This window comes from Elgaria multicarinata, chromosome 1 (assembly GCF_023053635.1).
Source record: "Elgaria multicarinata webbii isolate HBS135686 ecotype San Diego chromosome 1, rElgMul1.1.pri, whole genome shotgun sequence".
In the NCBI taxonomy this organism is placed as follows: Eukaryota; Metazoa; Chordata; class Lepidosauria; order Squamata; family Anguidae; genus Elgaria; species Elgaria multicarinata.
This window is the reverse complement of record NC_086171.1, coordinates 128,420,174-128,441,690: the sequence shown is the minus strand read 5'-3', so window position 1 is coordinate 128,441,690 and position 21,517 is coordinate 128,420,174.

The window sequence follows — 21,517 nt, the reverse complement described above, 5'->3', positions numbered from 1 at the left end:
GGTTGGCCCTACCAGGACACTAGGATGCTATCAGCTGCCCAAAGATAGCCTGTTGTGTTGCTGGAACTGTGTGTAAATGAAGACAGAATAGAAAAACTTTGGGTGGCAAATGTGGTTTTTAACATGAATCATGTGCAATTAAGTCTTCCCAAAATTATTTATTTATTTATTATATATATCCCATCTTTTTAGCTCCTTAAGAAACTTAAGGTGGTGTACACGAGCCACCTCCTCTCCATTTAATCCTCACAACAGCCCTGTGAGGTAGGTTGGGCTGAGAGTCTGTGACTTGCCCAAAGTCACCCATTGGGCTTCTATGGCCAAGTGGGGTCTAGAACCTGGCTCTCCAGACTGCCAGTCCAACACTCTAGCCACTACACCACACTGGCTCTCCAGTGCTTTGTGCGTTTCTAGACTTTGCAGCATAGGCCAATTGGAACACTGCTATGAATGGCTGAGAAATTCACTCTATCAAGGGTTTTTTGTTTCATTTGTTAACAGATTTACTTTCCAGGCCTTTCAGAGAGCTCAAACAAAGTTGCATTCCAAAATCCACACGTTTGCAAATTTCTAAGCAACTGATCTTGGGACAAATGCACATAAACACATGGGCGTATTAGAGAAAAGTACACACAAAATGTGTATATTTGAGATAAGTGTGCACAAAACTACATTTCAGACATGTAAATACCTGGGGAAACTTCATATGTTTAAAAAAGCACACAAAATGTGTTCATTAGTGTGGACATTAGGAAAAATGCACACCAAAAACGTTTAAATTACCATCCTGACAGCTTTAATAACAACAACAGCAACAACAACAACAACTGCAAACTCATGTAGAAGCACAGCAGAAATGACAACGTCATCGAGATCGACAGAACTGTCCATCCCTTAACCCTGGGTGGGGGGTGGGTGGGGGGGGGAATCTATTTATTCTATTTGTAGAGCTCACTGTGATAGAGCACATGCTTTGTATGCAGAAGGTCTCAAGTTCAATCACGGTTTCTCCAGGTAAAGCAGAGAAAGGAAATCTGTCTGAAACCCTGGAGAGCTGCTGCCAGTCTGTGTCGACAATACTGGGCTAGACGGACCAATGGTCAGACTGAGTATAAGGTAGCTTCCTATGTTCCTATCCCGCACTTCCTCCAGTGAGATCATCCCAGGACAGATTCATTATCTTCCCGCAACAGCCCTTAAGATAGGTGGAGAAAGTGTCCCAACAAATTCCTTTGCTGTCAGGATTTGAACTCATCCCAATCCATCATGTTTCCCACTACACCCCAGAGGCTGGACTGGTTGTATTGCCAGCTCGAGATGCTGAGCAACCACTCACAGACCTTTGGCTTTGTCAACATTCTAACCACTGCTTTTGAATCTACCATTTCAGGAACAACCCGCTCCAACAGCAGATATTTCTTTAAGAAAAGAAAAGAAAAAAGAATAACAGCACAGTGATATTGCAAGGATCATAAGGAGGATCCTTACACATCAAAAAACAATGCTTAGAACCGCCTTTTCACTGAAGATGTATGGCATTGGAGTGAGCAACATGTTCAGCACTCTGAAGCTATGTCAGGAGCTGGAGGGCTGCATATAATTTTATGCTTGTTATTATTATTAAACATTTATGTAGCATTTTAATTTGCATATTTAATTGCATGTAATTAACACTACTCACATAGCAGTCTGCCTGAATCTCTCAGATTCCAAACTGGAGATGGTGAACAAGTTGCTCATATTCCTACCTTCTTGCCTTCAAATATTTTATTTCAAAGTGAGTTGGCCTTTAAAAATGATTGGGGAAAATAATTTCATTCTTAGAAATTCAAGAAAATGGGACACAATTAAGCTGGTCTTCTTTCTTTAGTAACAGTTGCTTCCCTGTTTCACGTCCTTCAAAAGTTTTCAATCACATTTTCAAACTAAACCATGCAATACAGGGACTAGAGGCTATTATTATTATTATTATTATTATTATTATTATTATTATTATTATTATTTTAAGATTCTAACAAGGGCTTCCAGGTGAGATGAAAATGGTTCAGAGGCAATCCACTACCTTATGGGTTGCATGTTGCCCATCTCTGTATTATGCTATAGATTTTATAATCAGTACATGCACTACACATGGGGTGGCCACAAGAAAGAGGAAACTCATCACCAAAAAGAAAAAAAAGGTCAAAAGACAACACATATTTGCATAAATTTGCATATGTTGATGTATATCTATATATGCAAATTTAGAAATAATAACTAAAAATTCGTATGGAAATACAATACATCTCACCATAGTGGGGAAGACTGACCAGTTAAACGTGTGCCTGCTCAGTTCTGCTGAGCAGTTTCTAAGGCTCTGTCTCTCCCTTGCACAAGCAGGGCATGATGAAGCAATGAGGCTTCCTTGTTTTGGTCTTCTGCAAATGCCTCTAAGGCTGAAGGTTCCGTTTTCCTGTCAAGGCCAAAAGCCTTCCATGTAGAAAAATCAAATGGTATGCTTTGTATTTATTTGTATAATTCAAATGGTATGTATTGTAGGGCATACATTTGCCCTGAAATAAATGGGAGTTCATGCAGAAACCTTGCTTGGTGTGCAGTTAGGGTGGTCAGGTGTCCTACTTTAGAGAGCACAATCCTCTATTTGAAAGGCTGTCAGAGGAGAGTTCTCTATCTGAAAACTTCTTCTGTTGGAAGGTCTGTCCAGTCCAAGTCTGATTAAAAGATAAACAGCCATAAAAAGACAGAGCGGGGGCCTTTGCTGGAAACAGAATGTTGGACTAGATGGAGTTTTGGTTTGTTCCAGCAGGGCTTTTCTCTAGGGTGACCATATTTGGGAAACCAAAAAAGAGGACACCTAGTGTGTGTGTGTGGAAGCAGCTTTCTGAGTCCTGCAGAAAGTACGTTATTCCCCCGCCACCTTAAAGAGCCCGATTGGAGTGGAGGAGGGGAAAGGAGTTCATTCTGCACCACCACCATCCACTCCAATTGGGGCCTTTTCTATAATGTCCACGAATGACCCACTTTCCCCTTTAAGACCTCAATTGGAGCTCAGGGTGGGGGAATGATGTGCCTCAAGAAAGCATGTCATTCACTCCTGCCATGCTAATGGCAGCCTTAAAGGGGAAGGTGTGTCATTCCAGGACATTATTGAAAATTATAGAAAATCCCCCGACACCATGGAAAGAACAAAAATCAGGACAGATCCGTGGAAATCCTGACAGTTGGTCACCCTATTTTCTCATGCTTTATGGTTTTTTTAATCTCCTCAATACCTGATTGCTCAACCACTGACTTACAGCACAGAGCCCATCGAAACATTATTTTTACCTCCTCAGAACTCACTGCATGAACTTGAGGCCACCTCTAAATGGCTTTGCCCACCAGCAGTTCATGCCAATGGCAGCCACTGGCGTGAAGCAGGGGAACCTGTCATGTGAGAGTGGTCCCAATGCACACAGTGGATTCCGCTTAACAAGATGGCTGCTTATCCTCACGTCAACAATCATGTCCAGACTGGCTGTCAGTATCTGAGCATTGGTGAGATGCTCAAATACTGACACCGCCACTCTTGCTCACCATACCCTGCCTGTTCACTTAGGATTGTCTCAGAAATAAGCTGACCCAAAGACAAGAAATGGCTTGCCTCATTTCTGAGTCAAGTTGAATGTGGTCTGGCCTTCCCCTGTCCCATAAGCTCCTAACCTCACACCCGTTGCCCTTCCTTCCTACCCACCATCCAACCTCCCAAACTAGGGATGTTTGAGATATTTGATTTTCACGAATTTATCCTAAGAGACATGATCAGCACTTCCTGAACTAATGTGTGGATCAGAACATCGTTACCCACCTAATTTCATACTTCCCAAATGTTCCAAAATAGTTCTTGGCATAGAAGGAGGAGGAGGAGGAGGAGGTTTTAAAACATGTATTTCAAGAGAAAACACATTTGGAAATGTATTTTTATACAGCGGATACACAGAAATGAGCATTTTGAGGTATTACATTTAAAAATGCATGTTTAAATGCATGTTTTCATGTGGGTTGTTGTTGTTTTTTAAATCACAGATTAATTTGGAAATGGAGTGGAACTGACCTATGGTTGACCACATGAGAAAGGGACATGGAACTGAAATAGACTGATTTGTCAATCCCTACGTCAATCCCTGCTCCAACTAAAAATTGAACTTCCTTGACAGGCCAGCAGGGGCACAGTGGAACACTGGCTGTGGTAAGAGAGAAGGAAGGAGATCTCTCCTTCCCCTCTTTGGCCAGGATGTACTGTGTCCATTTCCCAAAGGCCTTTGACACCTATGTAGCCAGTGGAGGCTGGGGGCTCCGATTTCTGTGGAGCCACAAACCCATTCTGGGTTTCAGCCAGAACTCTGAAGTAACTATCCAATGTGCTGAACTTTATCCCTAAAATAAATTCAACATCTTAGATAGCTCCTCTGGAGTTCAGGCTGGTTCTGGCTGAAACCCGGAATGGATTCACAGCCCCACTGAAATTGGAGCCACCAGCCTCCACTGCATGTAGCCTGCCAGTTCCAGCACTAGCACAAAGGAGGGGGGGGGAATCCCCTATGTCCTTACATGGAAAGGGGAAAGCCATGTCTTCCTTTCCTCTCACCCCAGCTAGCGTACCACTGTTATCACTGCTGCTGTTCCCACCAACCCAACAAGTTAAGTCTGGTTTAATGGGAAAGGGGAGAGGGTTTCAGGCATCAAACCCTTTGTGGGCAGAAGGGAAGATAAGTTGGCCATTTTTCTTTGGCTCCAATTTTAATTGGTAGGTATTATGCTCTGGAGAGAAATATGGAAATCCCATAATTCCATCATTCACACATGCAATTTGTCACTTGTTGCAATAGCCTTCAAGCACTGAACACAACTGTGTGAACCAGAGTAGCCCCACGGAAGACAAATGCAAGCAGAACAATAACTGTGCTTAGTGAATTGCTCCCACTGTTTGACTTTTGCCCATGTTCGTTTTATAAGCCATTCCTATTTTGCTGTTCCATGTTGTATTTCTTAAATAAAACCTTAAACCTTTTAATAAAATAGGACCCTGTGACATCAACAGCTTTCGTGGTGCATCCCATGTCTCCAGGTTCCTGTCAGCTACATGTCACTTGCAACACAAACACCAGAAAAATATGAAATAATAATTTCATACATCATCTATGTGTACATGAGCCAGTCAAACCTTCGATACAAATTCAGACTGCTACTACACAATAAAGCAAATACCATCCAAATAATATTTCAAATGATTGAAAGGCTTTTGATTTTGAAGTGTATTCTCTTAAGCTAAGTGGTCCCTAAGACCATCGAGAAAATTCAATTGTTTCATTTTAAAATGTTTCTGCCCAAAATTATATCAAATCCTAATGTCTCAGTAGAAACACATGGGATTGGATTGCTGAGTGGGCGCCTGATGTCAAAGAAAAAATCTAATTTTCTGATGGCATTTCCTCATACTGTCTCAAAATGGATAAAATTTTAATGGGTAATTTTCTGAAGCAGGTCGCTAGCCATTGTGCAGGGAAGATGTGCAGGAGAACTTAACCATGTGGCACTGGGGGATGGTGGGGGGAAGAATCATGTAACAAAAGACAGCTAAAAACAAATCTAGCAATATAATTCAAAGCATATAAGTATGCATTCCTATAACATGTTCAACTGTAATGTAAACGGCATGTTTTATACTACTAATTGTAAGAGATTTTTTCCTACACAGCTTATTTACATGTACCACACAGCTCTACTTCAAGGATGTGCATGAAAATAACACCCCCCTAAAAATCGTTATTCCATGTCTTGCTCTGACTCCCCCTCTGAGTGAGATAGAGAACAGGCTCTCCGGAGAGCCACTTCAGCCGGGCAAAGCAGCTGGCATGCCCCAGTCCCAAAGGCCTAGCTCTGAGGGGGGGGTGTCGTTCTTCGGAGTCAGGCACTGAGAATGCCTGGACAGGTTTCCTAGAAGATCAATGTGCTGCAGGCCATCTCCTAAAACACTTCTCCTTCAGAGCATCAATTTGTCCTCCATTAGCTGTTGCTAAAAAGAGGACCAGGTGGGTACTTCACAGGATGGGCAGTTGCTCCAGAGGAGAGGTGTCCTGGGAGACTGACATCTACAGAGCTTTTCTGCCAGAGGGAGGGTTGCTTCTCCAGAGCAGCCATCCATGCTCTCTCACACTGTGAGGATCCCCTCTGAGTGATACATAGGGCTGATGGCTGCTCCAGGAATCTGTTCACCTGCACTCTGGGGGTCCTCAGAGAGAAACGGAAGGCAAGTGGCTGTTCTGCAGAGCTCTGTTGACTGCTTCTGCTGCTGCATTTGCCACAGTGGGCAAGCAGGGTTGGTGGGAATCTCTGGGGCACTTGCTAGTGCCACCACTTCACTTCAGTGATGTGGCAGTAGGGAACTACCTGGCAGAGAAAGCACACAATTCACTGCTCCTGCTACTTTGCCACCTGAGGTGGAGGATTCACTCTGCCTCATGGGTGGGCCAGCACTGCTTAAGAGATCTGCTGATTTAAGGCACAGGAAGGCTCTGCTCCATAGACTTTGGATAAAGATTGCAGGGGAGAGTTAGATCAGAAAAGAGCTACCTCTTGGGTGTTAGAGCCAGTGCTGTACTTTGGCTTAGCCAAAATATAACTATTGTTCAAATATAATTCTGCTAATGTGTGTTTAATGGAACTCATGGATCAAGGAGCATTTGACATGCGCTGCCTTAACAACCGGCTAAACAGGATTGTCAGCTTCCAATCCAGCTAAAGTTAGCAGTGATTAGGTCACAGTAAAAGCAATCAGACTGGCCTCATTGGGTAGAATCCAACTAAAGTCCTACTTAGAGCAGACCTATTGAAATGAGTGGGACTAACTTAAGTTTCTTTAATTTCAATGTGTCTACTCCAAGTAGGACTTTAGTTGGATTCTACCCATTAACTTTTTCTATGGTTACTTACTAACAATGGTACTTAGTTATAACTGCCTTTAATTGGATTGGGACCTCAGTTTCCCTACTTCAGGGATAACCCAGTCATGCTTTAGGACCTAGAAAGGAATTCATTCACACCATCCAGAATCGCAAGGGATCAGCATACTTACAATGTATACAAGCATGAAATAATAACAACTTTAGTGGGTAATGAACAAAGAGAAGGGATTAAGGCAAATTATAAGGAAGTCAAATTGGTGATAATTAGGAGCATTATAGTTAGCTGGGAACTATTTCAGCAGATTTGGGGGGACTTCTTGCTATGGGAACCATGCTAAGGCCATTTGAGACCCAGGCCATAGCTAGACCTAAGGTTTATCCCTGGATCGTCCAGGGGTCAAACCTGTTCATCTAGGTGACACACAGGGGATCCAGTGCTCAAGCAGGGGCGAACCCTGGATGATCTCAGGATAAACCTTAGGTCTAGCTGTGGCCCCAGTAGAGTTCTACAACAGAACTGGAGGTTCAGGCTTGGGCCAACCATCTGAGGGGCCAAAATGGAAGGCAGCAAACTGGAGTAGTATTGCTCTCCCTCTCTCTCTCTTGCACACACACACGCACCCCCCCTTTGATTAGCCTCTAATTAAATAAAATTTAATTAGAGTTGTAACCCAAGTTGTTTACCTCCTTCATCTCAATCACAATACCCAGACACGGGCTATGGCTCTGAGCATGTACACAGACATTTTTTTTTTAAATCAGACTATCGTTGTTGATTAAGTTAATAAAGCAGTGGAGGAATTTTGGGTCAAGATGAGTGATGTTTGCCCTGAAAGCACTATGGACATTGCAGGGAAGTTAATGTATCTTTAGTAAGTTAATGTATCTTTAGTGAGTTACAAATGTCCACAAAAAGGAATGCAGAAGTGGATCCCTTTTCACGGTCAAGATGTGTGACAATGTGTGAATAGCACAGGCTTTTTGCAGTTATGCTTCGGGACATATCTTTCAAAGCAACAACAACAAACCCAACCCACAGCTGATGTTGATGACTCGAAGGTGCTGATTAGTAATGAAGGATTTTTAAAAAACCAGTTATGACAGAAACCACAATGTAAATGGCCTCTTTCTTCCAGGATGACAAAAATGTCATATCAGGGAGGGATGACTTTGCCCATTAACAGTATTAATGTTATCACTTAATATTCACAACAACATGTTCATTCTAAAGTGTTCTTATCTGACTAGTTTGCCTTCACAAGATTGGGCTATTCATCATGCAGGGCTTGGGCCATATTAAGAAAACTACAAATGAACATCCCAAAAGGTGGGTGTTAATGGTTGTACTTGTCTTTAAATATATTGGGAAATGTGATATTCTGGGGGCATATGGTACTCATGGATGGCTCAGCAATCACAAACTATCATTTATTAATAGTTGCATTGAGAGAAGTGACTAAACACATGGTTACAGCCAAATTCTAAATATATTTACCTGGAATTAAGGCCCACTAATGTTGGTGGAACTTATTTCCAGGTAAGGTGCTTAGGAGTTCTGTACACTTTATTCCAAAATAAAAATCCCTTTAGCAGTGGACACTGATTAAATTTGAACTAAGCCTTTCGGAAGCCATATCAAGATTTTGTTGTGAATATTTTTTATTCATTAAGTAATGAGTTTGCCCTGTACAGAAGGGCCCAACACTGAGTAGCTACATGCTTTTAAATGCACATAACTGCTGAAAGCCATGTAATGTAAGGGACAGCATATTCTATTGGATCAGAGAAATCTGCGTTCAAACCCTTACTCAGCTGTAAAATCTATTGGGTGACCTTGGCCCAATCACAATCTTAGAACCACTATGCTATCTCAGTCGGTAGGATAGGGTAGTTCTGAGGATAAAATGGAGGAACCATGTTCCTCATCTAACTCAAGAAGGGGATGAATAGTTCTATGCTAGGTCATGGTTTGTCCAGTTATACAATACTTACAGAACCACATCAGAATGGGCCCACCAGAAGCTGAACTAACAAAAAAGTGGAGAGAAAATGATACACCATGGTTAGGACTGTGTAAATCAAGTTCAACTCATTCAATAGAGTAGTCCTCACTAAGAGAAGTTTGAAAGCCACTTAAATGAACTATTGCCAGAACGAATGCTACCAGGCTAGCTTCTCTGTAATATTTATTTTCCTTTCTAGGGGTGCAATTCTCTATCACAGAGATAGCAACAACATCTAGCCTTTGATGACCGTCTCCTGTCTGGATAAAGACAGTTTATCAGCGACTCCACGCATAGGCTTCCAGACGGGTGGCTCCTAGCACTAATAAATCATTGCTCTTCTCCTGTAAGCTCCAAGCAGAATTGTGGTTGACTTTCCTTACTATAAAAGAATGCTCTACTCTCTCTGCATGTTCCTCCTGGTATGTTCTGTGCAAATCAGTAGGTGTGGCCTAACTTCCATGGGTGGAGAAGGGGAGATGCAATTCACCTGAATGGCTATTTCACGAAGAAGAAGAAAAGCCAAATGATTCTTCCAAAAAATAAAGTAAAAATCCATTATTTGTTTAGCAAAACGTGCTTAATAATTTAAGTATGATTATTCATGACTACATCAAATGTCAAAGAACAAAGTGTTTATTATTTGTATTGGACTGCAAGTGTATATTGGAAGTGCTTAATGGGGAGGATTGCAAAACACATTGGTGATGGCCAGAAAGGTCCCTTTTTTTAATTTGGCTGTTTTTTTAAAAATTAGTATTGTAGCACTATGGCACCCATTTAAGCACTATTTCAAAAATATTTGAAATATTTTAATATAGCCAGAAAAGTTTTAGCAATAATCGAATGACAGATTTTAAATAATAATAATAATAATAATAATAATAATAATAATGGGATTATAAAATGTTAGAATGAATGAGTGCTGCCCACATCAAAACCACACCTCTTTAAAAAAAAAAAAGACAAAAGGGTAGTGCTAAGAGCATCTACACCTGTGGAGAATGTACTCTTCTTACATCCTTCTCAAAAATGCAGTAAGTAGAATTCTGCAGTAAGAAGAAAGTCAGAAGAAGGTCCTGGGAAAATGCAGGAGGATTACAAATGTATACTGATATCATGTGGACCAGCTGTAAACTGTGATTGAGGCCCCATCTACACCTAGCAGGATGTTGCACTATGAAAGCGGTATATAAAAGGCAGGAGCCACACCAAGCAGGATGTAGTGGTATGAAAGCGGTATGGTCTGTGTCAATGGGCCCCAGTAGTTGCCAGTGCCACTACTACTATAAAGTAGTAGTGTGGTTCCTGCCTCTTATATACAGTTTTCATACCACTTTCATAGTGGTATATCCTGCATGGTATAGATGAGGCCTATATGAGGCATAGCAATTCCATATTAAATGCCTAGTGTGGAAGCAGCCCTAGACAAAGTACCTAGCTAATATTTGCAAAGTGATTTGAAAATGTACAAAGCTACCCATGTGCTAAGTGCTATTAACATACCGATTTTTGCTTTTTTAAAAAATTAACTGACTACAGCGCTTGCACAACTTGCAGACTGACAGCCCTATAGACAGAAGCCCTCTATTTATCTAAAGTGCAGCACACCTGCTGGGCAAAAGACAGCTAAAATATAGAAAAGCTGCTTGACAAATTTTATTTATAGTCATAAGGCCAACTTGTAATACAAGTGACTGAATTTTTTGTTGCATACAGTTACCTGATTGAAATTTCCTCTTTTTTTATCGTTTCTTCCCAGCTCCTAAGTTTTCTTTTTGTCAGTGCCTCAATTCAGAAAGAGCTGGTGTTAAGCCAGTTAATTACCAGACTCTGCTGTGGATGGCCTAACTCACCTTTCCCCACCCTGGTGCCCTCCACCTGTTTTGGACTTCAACTCCTATCAGCCCCAGCCAGCATTGCCAATGGTCAGGAATGCTGGGAGTTATGGTCCAAAGTTCCTGGATAAGACTGGCCAAAGTCCACCTTGGCATTTGCAGGTAAATACATTGGTTAGGAATATTTATATAGACCCTGTTCAGGCAACATGCTAAAACATGGTGGTTAAGCATTTTGAGCTAAACATTGGCCTTTTTCAGACAACATGCTAAACCCTGCTTCTTAACCACAAAATGGTTAAGGGAATGCATGTATTCCCTTAACCATTTTGTGGTTAAGCAGCAGGGTTTAGCATGTTGTCTGAATCAGGCCATTATGGCTTAGCATGTCATGTGAAGCATTCTTAACCAAAGTGGCTTAAACATGGTTTAAACATACTCAATAATCATTTGCTGCATGGTTAGCAACCTAACCATGACTTCATGTGATGTCTGAACAGGCCCACTCTTTGCTTATAAGTAAGTGGTAAGCTACAGAAGCCTCTTCAGATGGTGTCAGGAGTGGACTCCCCCCTGTCTTGACACTTCTCCTTGCAACTTTGAGATGTGTGAAGCTCCCTTGAGAAATGTCGATCATTTGGGTTCCCTCAAAATTCAAGGTTAACTTCATTTCCTGACTGATTCATTGATAGATTAGTGGCTTTTAGTTGCTGGCTGCTGTGATGTTTTATAGTGCAATCCTATGACTGTTTGCTCAGAACTAAGTCCCACTGGGTTCAATGTGTCTTACTCCCAGGTTTAAGCATGGTTAGGACTGCAGCATGGTAGTCCTATATAATTACATTGCTATTTTAGTTGTATTTAGTCCTGTTTTATGCATTTATGTATATTAATATAAAATTGTATTGTGATCCACACTGAAATTAAATTCAGGGGAAATTGCCTATATAAATGATCTAAATAAATAATAAATAAATATCCTCTTGAAATTCTGCAGGTGCTTTAAGTGAGATGCTAACACAAATTTAGGTCTGAGTTAGCATTTATCCTAAATAACCTATAGAACAGGTGCCAAAAAAGGCTCTCAAACTGTGGTCCACAGACCACTGGCAGTCCACAACTTCTATTCAGGTGGTCTGTGGCAAGGTAGAACAACTGAGAATAGCCTGGTTTGAATGATTGTAGGCTGAGTAATAAAGTACAGTGGCCTGTTAACCACCCTGTGTATGCTGGTTTAGCATGTTGACCTTGGCAGCGTGGCTTGCCATGTCATGCAAACCTTGCTAACATGGCTTGTTGCCATAGGCATAGGCATCAAGCCACCCAGAACCCTGCAACAACGCACGGGAACAGGGCACCCTGGCGTGTTTTGCACAACATGACAAGCCACACTACCATGAGTAATTATACTAATCCCACCAGTATGCAACAGTGGCTTATTTCCCCAGCTATGGCTGTGTAAACCGGATCAATATCTGACTTGGGTCCTGGGCAGGATTTACTTTTTTCTTATGATGGGGATTGAGATTGTTTTGGCCAGGACCAAATTATCAAGGAAACTAATAATGGTCTGTATTTTCATAATATGACACTGGCAGTACACCCATTCCCCCCTAAACAATTGCCAATTAAAGGAACCCTTCTCAGTGCCCTAGCCTAGGGCCTGTGATAAGATGTCACTGTTTTTTCACAATGTCGGTGTTGAAGGAAAAAAAATACATATTAAAATAATAATTATGCATGTGCTTCGATTTTTAGGGGGGGGTTATTAAGTGGTCCACTGAGGCTCCCAGCAATTTTCAAGTGGTTCATGGGGAGGGGTTGATAATTGCTGCTGTAGAGTGATTCAGTAGTGGTGAGTAATTCTGTCTGTACAGAAGAAGCTGCAGGGGATATCCCCTAGGGTAGGGATCCACCAGATATTTTGGACTACAATTCCCATCAACTCTTCCCACCATTCCTCACAATTCTATCCCCTACACACACAGAGAGAGAGAGAGAGAGAGAGAGAGAGAGAGAGAGAGAGAGCACTTCAAGCTTCTATGAACCCTTGAGGATTTGTGTATTTATAATTAAGGTGTAGTCATCTAGAGGAGCTCACAGGCTCCCTTTACTTGACTCCTCTGGACTTAGGAGAAAGGGGCAGTTCCCTGAACAGAACCAAGTTCTTCCTTCTATCCTACTAGCTTTAGAGAAAAGAGCAGGAAAGTCCTCAGCTAGGAGATAATTCCCTTCTCTCTGCCCAAAAAGCTTGTTTCTTCATGTGATTCTGTTTCTGAGGGGGAAGATGCCTAAAACTCTCCACAGAAAAAGTTGTGGAACTCTCTAATGTCCTCATGGTTAAAGAGTTGATTGCACATCAGTCAAACTATCTTAAAGATTAAAAAAAACCAAACCAAACCAGGAAATGATAATTATTATTTTATTCTGGAACATTCCTAGTACGTTTCTTGCACAAAAAATGTTCCTGAGGATTTACTAGCAGGCCAATCTGGTAGTTTTATGATTTCCAGCCTGTGCACTGTTGCCTTTCCATTTCATCTAGACTTAATGTCATTAGTCTTCTTTTGCAGAAACCTGAGCATTCATTTTCTAATTTATCTAGATGATATCCTGACAGCAGCTCCCTTGATCGAGACTTTACAATTTACATATCTCCCTCTGTTAATCATCCTCTGAAATGAGATTTAGAGTAAAAAGGAAATAAATCAATCCTGACTACCTTCACATTGGTAGCATTGCTAAGAACTTACCTGTCCAGTGGAGACCGGGCTTTTCAGAAATAGTCTCCCAAGGAAGTATGTCCTAGTTTGACTGGTCAACCATGTGAGGTTTGCATTCTGTCAGTCACAGGATAGTTTGATCACCCTACAACCATTACTCCAACTAGTAAAGTATGAGTTACAGATTCTAGATCCAGGACCTAGCTGCCATTCCATTGATATTCTCACTAGGTAAGAGAAAGTGCTGCACTAAATTACTACAAGTATGTCTATCCTTGTCAAGCTCAAGGCCAAACTAGATAATACATGAAATGCTTAATTGCAGTTCACACATCTGCTTTTATTGTTAAATAGTGGCTGTGGGGAAAGGAGTTCAGAATTGGGATTATAGCAAGCAGAGAGGAGACCAACCTGTTCACCCTTCAGCACAGCCCCGACAAAAATTCTACACATACCCAAGCTACTAGTTGCTGAGGAAGAATTTGCTACTGACAGCAGTATCCCTCCTATGGCAAATAGCAGCTTGAGGAGAAATTGTTTTCATTATTGAATGCAGTATGAGGGGGAAAGTTTAAAAACATCCCTGTGAGGCTTGATGAAAATTCTGATCATCCCTGGGCGCGCGCATGCGCGCACACACACACAACCCAAAAGCTACAGTTTAACCATATAGTCCCAGTGAATCTAGTCTAGCCCTTAGATCAAATTCTGAAACAAGATATGATCTAGTTTTTCCACTCAAAATTGTCTGTGGAAAAGTTTAATTTAAAGGCTGATAACAAAAATAAAATATTTGGAATTGCATTTGCCCCAAATAAACTCAAATAATTATTTTGGAATTGATGTCTGAGTTCCAAATGTACAATTCACATTTGAATCTACCAGAACAACTTGGCCTTGCGCTGGTCTTTAAATTTCAGTGTGAAAAACCCTACCACGCCAATTGTCAGTCAAGTGGCACATGTTACTGTGACATGTTTCAATCACAATTTGCCACAAAGCCTTAATTTTGTTTTATCACCAACACCAAGTACCAAATTAAGCAAGAGTCCTCTCAGTTGCATATCTTCCAGATCCTGTCACAGAGCAATGCTTCCCCCTTTTTTTTATTGTGAATATTAACAAAACAGAACATAAGAGTAAATCCTGAAAAAGGGAAACAACATTATTTATATAAGAATATCGTCATTTATTCCATCAGGTATACCATTCATTTAAAAAAGGGGGGAGTTATGCATAGGTTTCAAGAAAAGCAGACCATATAGCCATGTATTTAGCCATTCGCAAGTCGAGCCTATGTAACACCCATTCAAACATTGATAACATTGTTAATTCCTCAATCCATTGCATTACTGGAGGTGAGCATTATGTTTTTCTATTCTAATTATCTTTTTGAATGATGATGAGATATTGGGGCAAATATTCAGGGACTTCACCCTCAGTGCCTCTTCACATAAGCTTTCAGCACTTCCTGTTTGTCCTTTAGCACCAACAGAAATTCATTTAGTCTGAGCATCTGACAGCAATCCTGGCCCCCTTGCATTGCTGCCTTATGTCTCCAAGCCCAATTCAAGGTGATGGCTTTAACCTATAAAGCCTTACATGGCTTGGGACCTCTCCCAACCTTAATCAACAGGGACACTTTGATCAACATCTGAGGTCTTCCTCCAAGTGCCACCTCCAAGGGAAGCTCAGAAGGTGGCGACAAGGGAGAGGGCCTTTTCAATGATGGCCCCTCAATTTTGGAATAATCTCCCCATTGAGGCCTGCCTGACACCAACACTGCTGTCTTTTTGGCAACAGGTTAAGATTGCCCTCTATTCCCAGGCATTTCATGGCATACAATTGTTGGGTTATTGTGCCAGAACTTTTCTCCCTCTGGAACTCTGTTTGTGCTCAGAAACAAACACACATCATGCAGGTCTTACACAGCAGAGCTGGTTTATTTCCTTCAGGCTTCTATGCAGTCCAATTCAGATCAGTTCAGATCAGCACACTGAGGCATACACAGAGAGCAGTGATCATAGAGCAGTGATTAGTAAGCAGTGATCAGTTCCATTTTACACAAGTGAGAAACTATATACACATCTTACACAATTCTTATCTACATTACATACAGCTGTGATGAGGCTAACTTAGAATCTTGGCAAGGTTCCCAGAACAGCCTCTATCTCAAGGTAATTGCCCACAGATAGACTTTCTCTGTTTAACCCTGAGATAGCCATACACACACAATTTTAATGACTAAGCAAGTATTTCTTTTCATATACTTAACAGTCCTCCTCTTGCGCATGTTGTTTAAATTGTGTTACAATCTGAGACCCAGCTTTAAAAGCATCTCTTTGTGTTTTACCATTGATACTGGTTTTGTGAATAAATCAGCCAACATCATTTCAGATGGACAATATTCAAGCTTAATCCAGCCCTTCTGAATTATATCTTTCACATGAGAATAACGAACATCCACATGTTTAGTTCTTGGTTTACACTTTTCAGATGTAGCCATACTAATACATGCCTGATTATCCTCAAATATGGTTACTGGTGTCTCAATTTCCAACCTTAGATCAGCAAATAATTGTTTATACCACTCAATCTCATTACAAGCCAGAGATAAGCTGATATATTCTGCTTCTGCACTAGAGGTTGCTACACAATTTTGTTTTCTTGTATACCAATCAATCAAGAATTGATTGTAAAAGAATGCTGCTCCACTGGTAGACTTTCTATCAATTGCGTTAGCCCAGTCAGCATCTGCATAAACACAGAAATTTCCATCTTTGTGTGTAGATATTTCCAATTTGTAATTGATTGTACCTTTTAGATATCTCAATACACGTTTTACAGCTGTCCAATCAGTTACAGAAGGTTTTGTCATTTTTCTGCTTAAAAGATTTACAGCAAATGTAATATCTGGTCTACTTAGGTTTGCTAGATAAAGTAAACTTCCAATCACACTCTGATATTTCTGTATGTCTTCCATTTCAGTACTGTCTGTCTGATTTTGAAAATCAGTGACCATAGGAGTGGCAACAATTTTACAATTCTCCATGCTGTGTTCTTCCAGCAATTTTTTAATTTTGCCACTTTGTTCAATCAGAAATGACCCTGTGTTAGAATCTTTTGAAATTTGCATTCCCAAATAACTTTTCACTGAACCAAGGTCTTTTAACTCAAAATGTCTTTGCAGCTGGTTTACAAATGTGTTTTTCTGTTCTTCTTCATTAAAAACCAGTAACAAATCATCTACATAAATCAGCAAATACACTACATTTGAACCATCCTGTTTTGTGTACAAACAATGATCAGCTTTGCTTTGTTTAAAACCCATTTTGATCAATACATTGTCCAGTTTCTTATTCCAACACCTTGCTGCTTGCCTCAAACCATATATGGATTTTTTCAATTTACAAACTAACCCTGGATTTTTAACAAAACCTTTTGGTTGAGTCATGTAAATTTCCTCTGTTAAATCTCCATATAAGAAAGCTGTTTTGATGTCAAAATGAAATACATTCAATTGTTTTTCTGCTGCAATTTTTAACAAAAGTTTTACACTTGAGTATTTTGTTGTAGGTGCATAAACTTCTTCAAAATCTATTAGATATTTTTGAGCAAATCCTCTTGCTACCAATCTTGCTCTGTAACGTTCCACCTGTCCTTTCTCATTTTGTTTTACTTTGAATACCCATTTACAGGTAATGGCTTTACGACCTTCAGGTAAGGGTACTAGCTCCCACGTTTCATTTTTTTCCATTGCTCTGATTTCCTCTGACATTGCTTCATGCCAGCCCTGAGCTTCTGTAGGTTCCATTTCCTGAATTTCCTCAAATGAAGTAGGTTCATAGGCTATTAGTAAAGCTCTATGAGAAACCTGTTTACTTTGGTATTCATCTGAATAACGAATTGGAGCTTTGCGTTCCCTTTCTGGTCGTTTTGGCATAGTTACAGGCACAGTTTCCTCCTTTACAGTTTCTTCCCCCTCCCTCTCTTGCTGAGATTGTTCAGGAATTTCTTCTGTTTCTACAGCTTTCTGTTCTATAGGCAAACTTACATACTGTTTTGTTTCCTGCATTTGTTCATGAAAAACTACATCTCTGCTCACAATTACACTTTTGTGATATGGAGACCACAAACGATAGCCTTTTGTTTGTGTATCATATCCCAACAGTTTACATTCCAAACCTCTTTGAGCTAGTTTTCCTGGTCTGTTTTCTTTCTGAATATGAGCAAAACATTTACTTCCAAAAACCCTTATATGTGACACTCTAGGTTTTCTTTTGTAAAACATTTCATATGGAGTTTTTTCATGTACAGAGTGGTAAAGCCTGTTTAACAAATAATTTGAGGTGGACAAAGCTTCTGCCCAGAACAGGTTAGACAATCCTGACTCTTTCAATAGAGCTCTTAACATGTTCTGCAAGGTTCTGTTTTTCCTTTCTGCAACTCCATTTTGAAATGGTGAATATGGAGCAGTAAGGTCATGTTGTATACCCTCATCACTGAGGAATTTTTTAAATTGGTTGCTAAGAAATTCACCTCCCCGGTCCGTTCTTAGATTAGCTATAGGTTCTTTAAATCTATTTTTACTCCACTTAACAAAGGCTTTAAACTTTCCAAAAGTTTCACTCTTCTGTTTTAACACATACACAAATCCAAATCTACTGTAATCATCAACAATAGACAAGAAAAATCTGTTTCCTCCTTGACTTGTCTCAAAAGGACCTGCAAGATCTGTATGTATTAATTCAAAAATTCTTTTTGTTGTTCTCTCACTATGTTTTGGAATGTTTGACTTATGACACTTGGTTTCACTGCATACATTACATTCTACATAGTTAGAACATGGTTTGATTTTCACCCCTTCACACAATTCTGGAATCTTAGAAATTGTTTTATAGTTAGCATGACCAAACCTTTTATGAGTTAAATGGATGCACTCTTGGTGTGGTTTGCAATTGGCTATTGTTTTTGTTGTGACTTTGCTGGCTACAACTTCATTTTTTGTACAAGTATTAATCACATACAAAGATTCTTTCATTATTCCCTGCACACACACCTTGTTTCCCTGTTTTATAGTACAATTTTCTTCAGTAAAACAAACCTCATACCCCATTTCTGTTAACTGAAACACACTTAGAAGGTTTGTTTCTAATTCTGGTACATATAAAACACTTTGTAGTTCAACTCCCAGACAATCAAAATATACATTACCCACACCACAAATCTGGATTTTTGTTCCATTTGCAAGGGTAACACACTTTTGCTCTGAAGTAGAAGTTTCCAAGGTTACAAATGAAAGTTTGTCTTTTGCCATACTTATTGAAGCCCCAGAGTCCAAAAACCAAGGATTCATTGTCTCTTTGACTCTTGCTAGAAGACACTTCTTTTTTGATTCAGCTTCATTCATGTTGTTTTCTTCTCTCCACTTTGCTGTTGACTGCTTTTTCTTCTTGTTGTTGCAATCCCGCCTTAAGTGTCCTGTGGAACCACAGTTAAAGCATTTCCTTGCCTTTAATGCAGCCACCACGTCAGAAGATTTATGGCTTTGTTGAAATTCAGCCACAGGAAGTTTAAGGCTCTGTTGTTTTGAAGCTTGTCTTCTTTCATAGGTTTCCAGTAGTTTTCCAGCTACATACTCGAGGGTTAAATTTTTCTCCTCTTGACTTTCCATCATGGTGACAACCGCGTCGTACGATGAATCAAGACTTGACAAAATCACATAGACTTGGTGTATAGTTGTAAACTCCATCCCTCGTGCCCTGAGTTGATTGAAGATTTCTCTCATGCTTTTCAAATGGTTTGACATAGACTCCCCTGGTTTCAGCTTCATTCCATACAGCTTCTGGGTTAGATTTATTTTACTGCCCGCTGTTTCTCTTTGATATACAGCTTGTAGCGCATTCCAGCACTCTTTTGATGTATTCAAAAACTGAATGAAGGAAATTTGAGAGTCTTCCACAGCTAATGCAATAACTGCCATTGCTTTTGCATTGTCCTTAAACCATTTAGCATTCTGTGGATCTGCTCTATCTGGTGGATCCTCTGTGACTACATACCACAGTTCAGCCTGAATCAGATACATTTGCATTTTGTAAGACCATAATGCATAGTTAGAGTCATTCAGCTTTTCCAACAATTGATGCAAACCAGACATATTAGCTCCTGCCATTTCCTCTGCTTTAGGAATTGGTATCTCACCGTCCTCCTGCTCAGAGTCCTCCTCAGAGTCAGCCGACTGAGATTTTTCCTCACTTTGCAGCACTGGCTTTAGCTTGATGTCTTCCTTCATCAACAGTTTTCTGTTTTAGCAGACTCCTGGTTCTGATACTGCACCGTTCCCATCAAGTTCTGGTTCTTCTGCCTGGGTTAGGCTGGCGTAGGCTTCCTGGACTGGACTGGGCCCATAACCTTTGTTGGGTTATTGTGCCAGAACTTTTCTCCCTCTGGAACTCTGTTTGTGCTCAGAAACAAACACACATCATGCAGGTCTTACACAGCAGAGCTGGTTTATTTCCTTCAGGCTTCTATGCAGTCCAATTCAGATCAGTTCAGATCAGCACACTGAGGCATACACAGAGAGCAGTGATCATAGAGCAGTGATTAGTAAGCAGTGATCAGTTCCATTTTACACAAGTGAGAAACTATATACACATCTTACACAATTCTTATCTACATTACATACAGCTGTGATGAGGCTAACTTAGAATCTTGGCAAGGTTCCCAGAACAGCCTCTATCTCAAGGTAATTGCCCACAGATAGACTTTCTCTGTTTAACCCTGAGATAGCCATACACACACAATTTTAATGACTAAGCAAGTATTTCTTTTCATATACTTAACAACAATGGGGCATTTAAGCTAGCTGCCTGAACAAGTCCAGTATTTTATTGAAATTGTTTTTTGGCTATTTAAATTGTTTCCAAATTTCGTATATTTAAATTTTTATGCAGTACTTGTGAATTGTTATGAACTGCACAGAGAGTGATATCACTGGGTGATATAGCAATAAAAATAAATAAATAAATAAATAAATTACAAGCAAGTCATGTGTGGACAAGACAGTTTGGCTAAGTAGATAAATTGTTGGATTTGGGCTGGGGTGACTGGATTTAAATTTCTATGAAGTCATGAAACTGACTGTGTATAGCCTTGAACAGCTTGCATACATTTGAAAAATGTGCATTAAAAAAATTCATACTTTTGAAACATGCACAAAAATCCACTTTAATCAATGAGAGATGAATGCACGCATTTCAAAGAAAAATATGCATGCAAATATGGACTGATTTTCATGTGGCAAAAAAAAAAGAGTTCACAATCGGATACGGCCGAGTCGGAATGAACTTCAGGATGGAATTTGGAGAACTTCAATGAGTTCATGGTTTGCTGATTTGCACATCCGTATCTGCATTCAAGGAGGCTCTCTACATGATTAGGAATACTGGGAAGTCAGCATTCTCAAATCAATTCTTCATAAAGTTGCCCTCCTTGCCTCTGCCACAAGCAGCATGGAGTTGACAGACTGCATTGCTCCACTGGAACAGCGGGATTAAATGAAAGAGGGAGTGGGACTAGTGTGCTCCCATTCCTTGAATGTTTCATCCTTCTTCCATCCACTTCGGTTGTAGAATGCCTGAACAGAGCTTATCTCTCAGACCAGTGTCCTTCAATGGTGGGCATGATTTAAACAACTAGATTGTACCCCAGCCTAGGGTGAGATGGATGATAGCAACATCTCCCTTTTCATCACCTTATTTCTTGAAGGGTTGTTTTATTTAGAGGAGAGGAGAGGAAAGGAGAGCGAAAGAGAAAGGAAATAACTAGGCGTGGCCAAATTTGGCGAGCGCTTGCCCCATAAGCATTCACCCTGCCACCGCTCTAGCCCAACCCCACAAACCAGGCCTCACCAGGCCCCACCGCTGCTCGCAAGCACTTGACACTGACCCGTCCATTTACACTGGCCCTCTGTATTTATGGCGGCCACCGTTAAAGCAGCAGCGGGACGT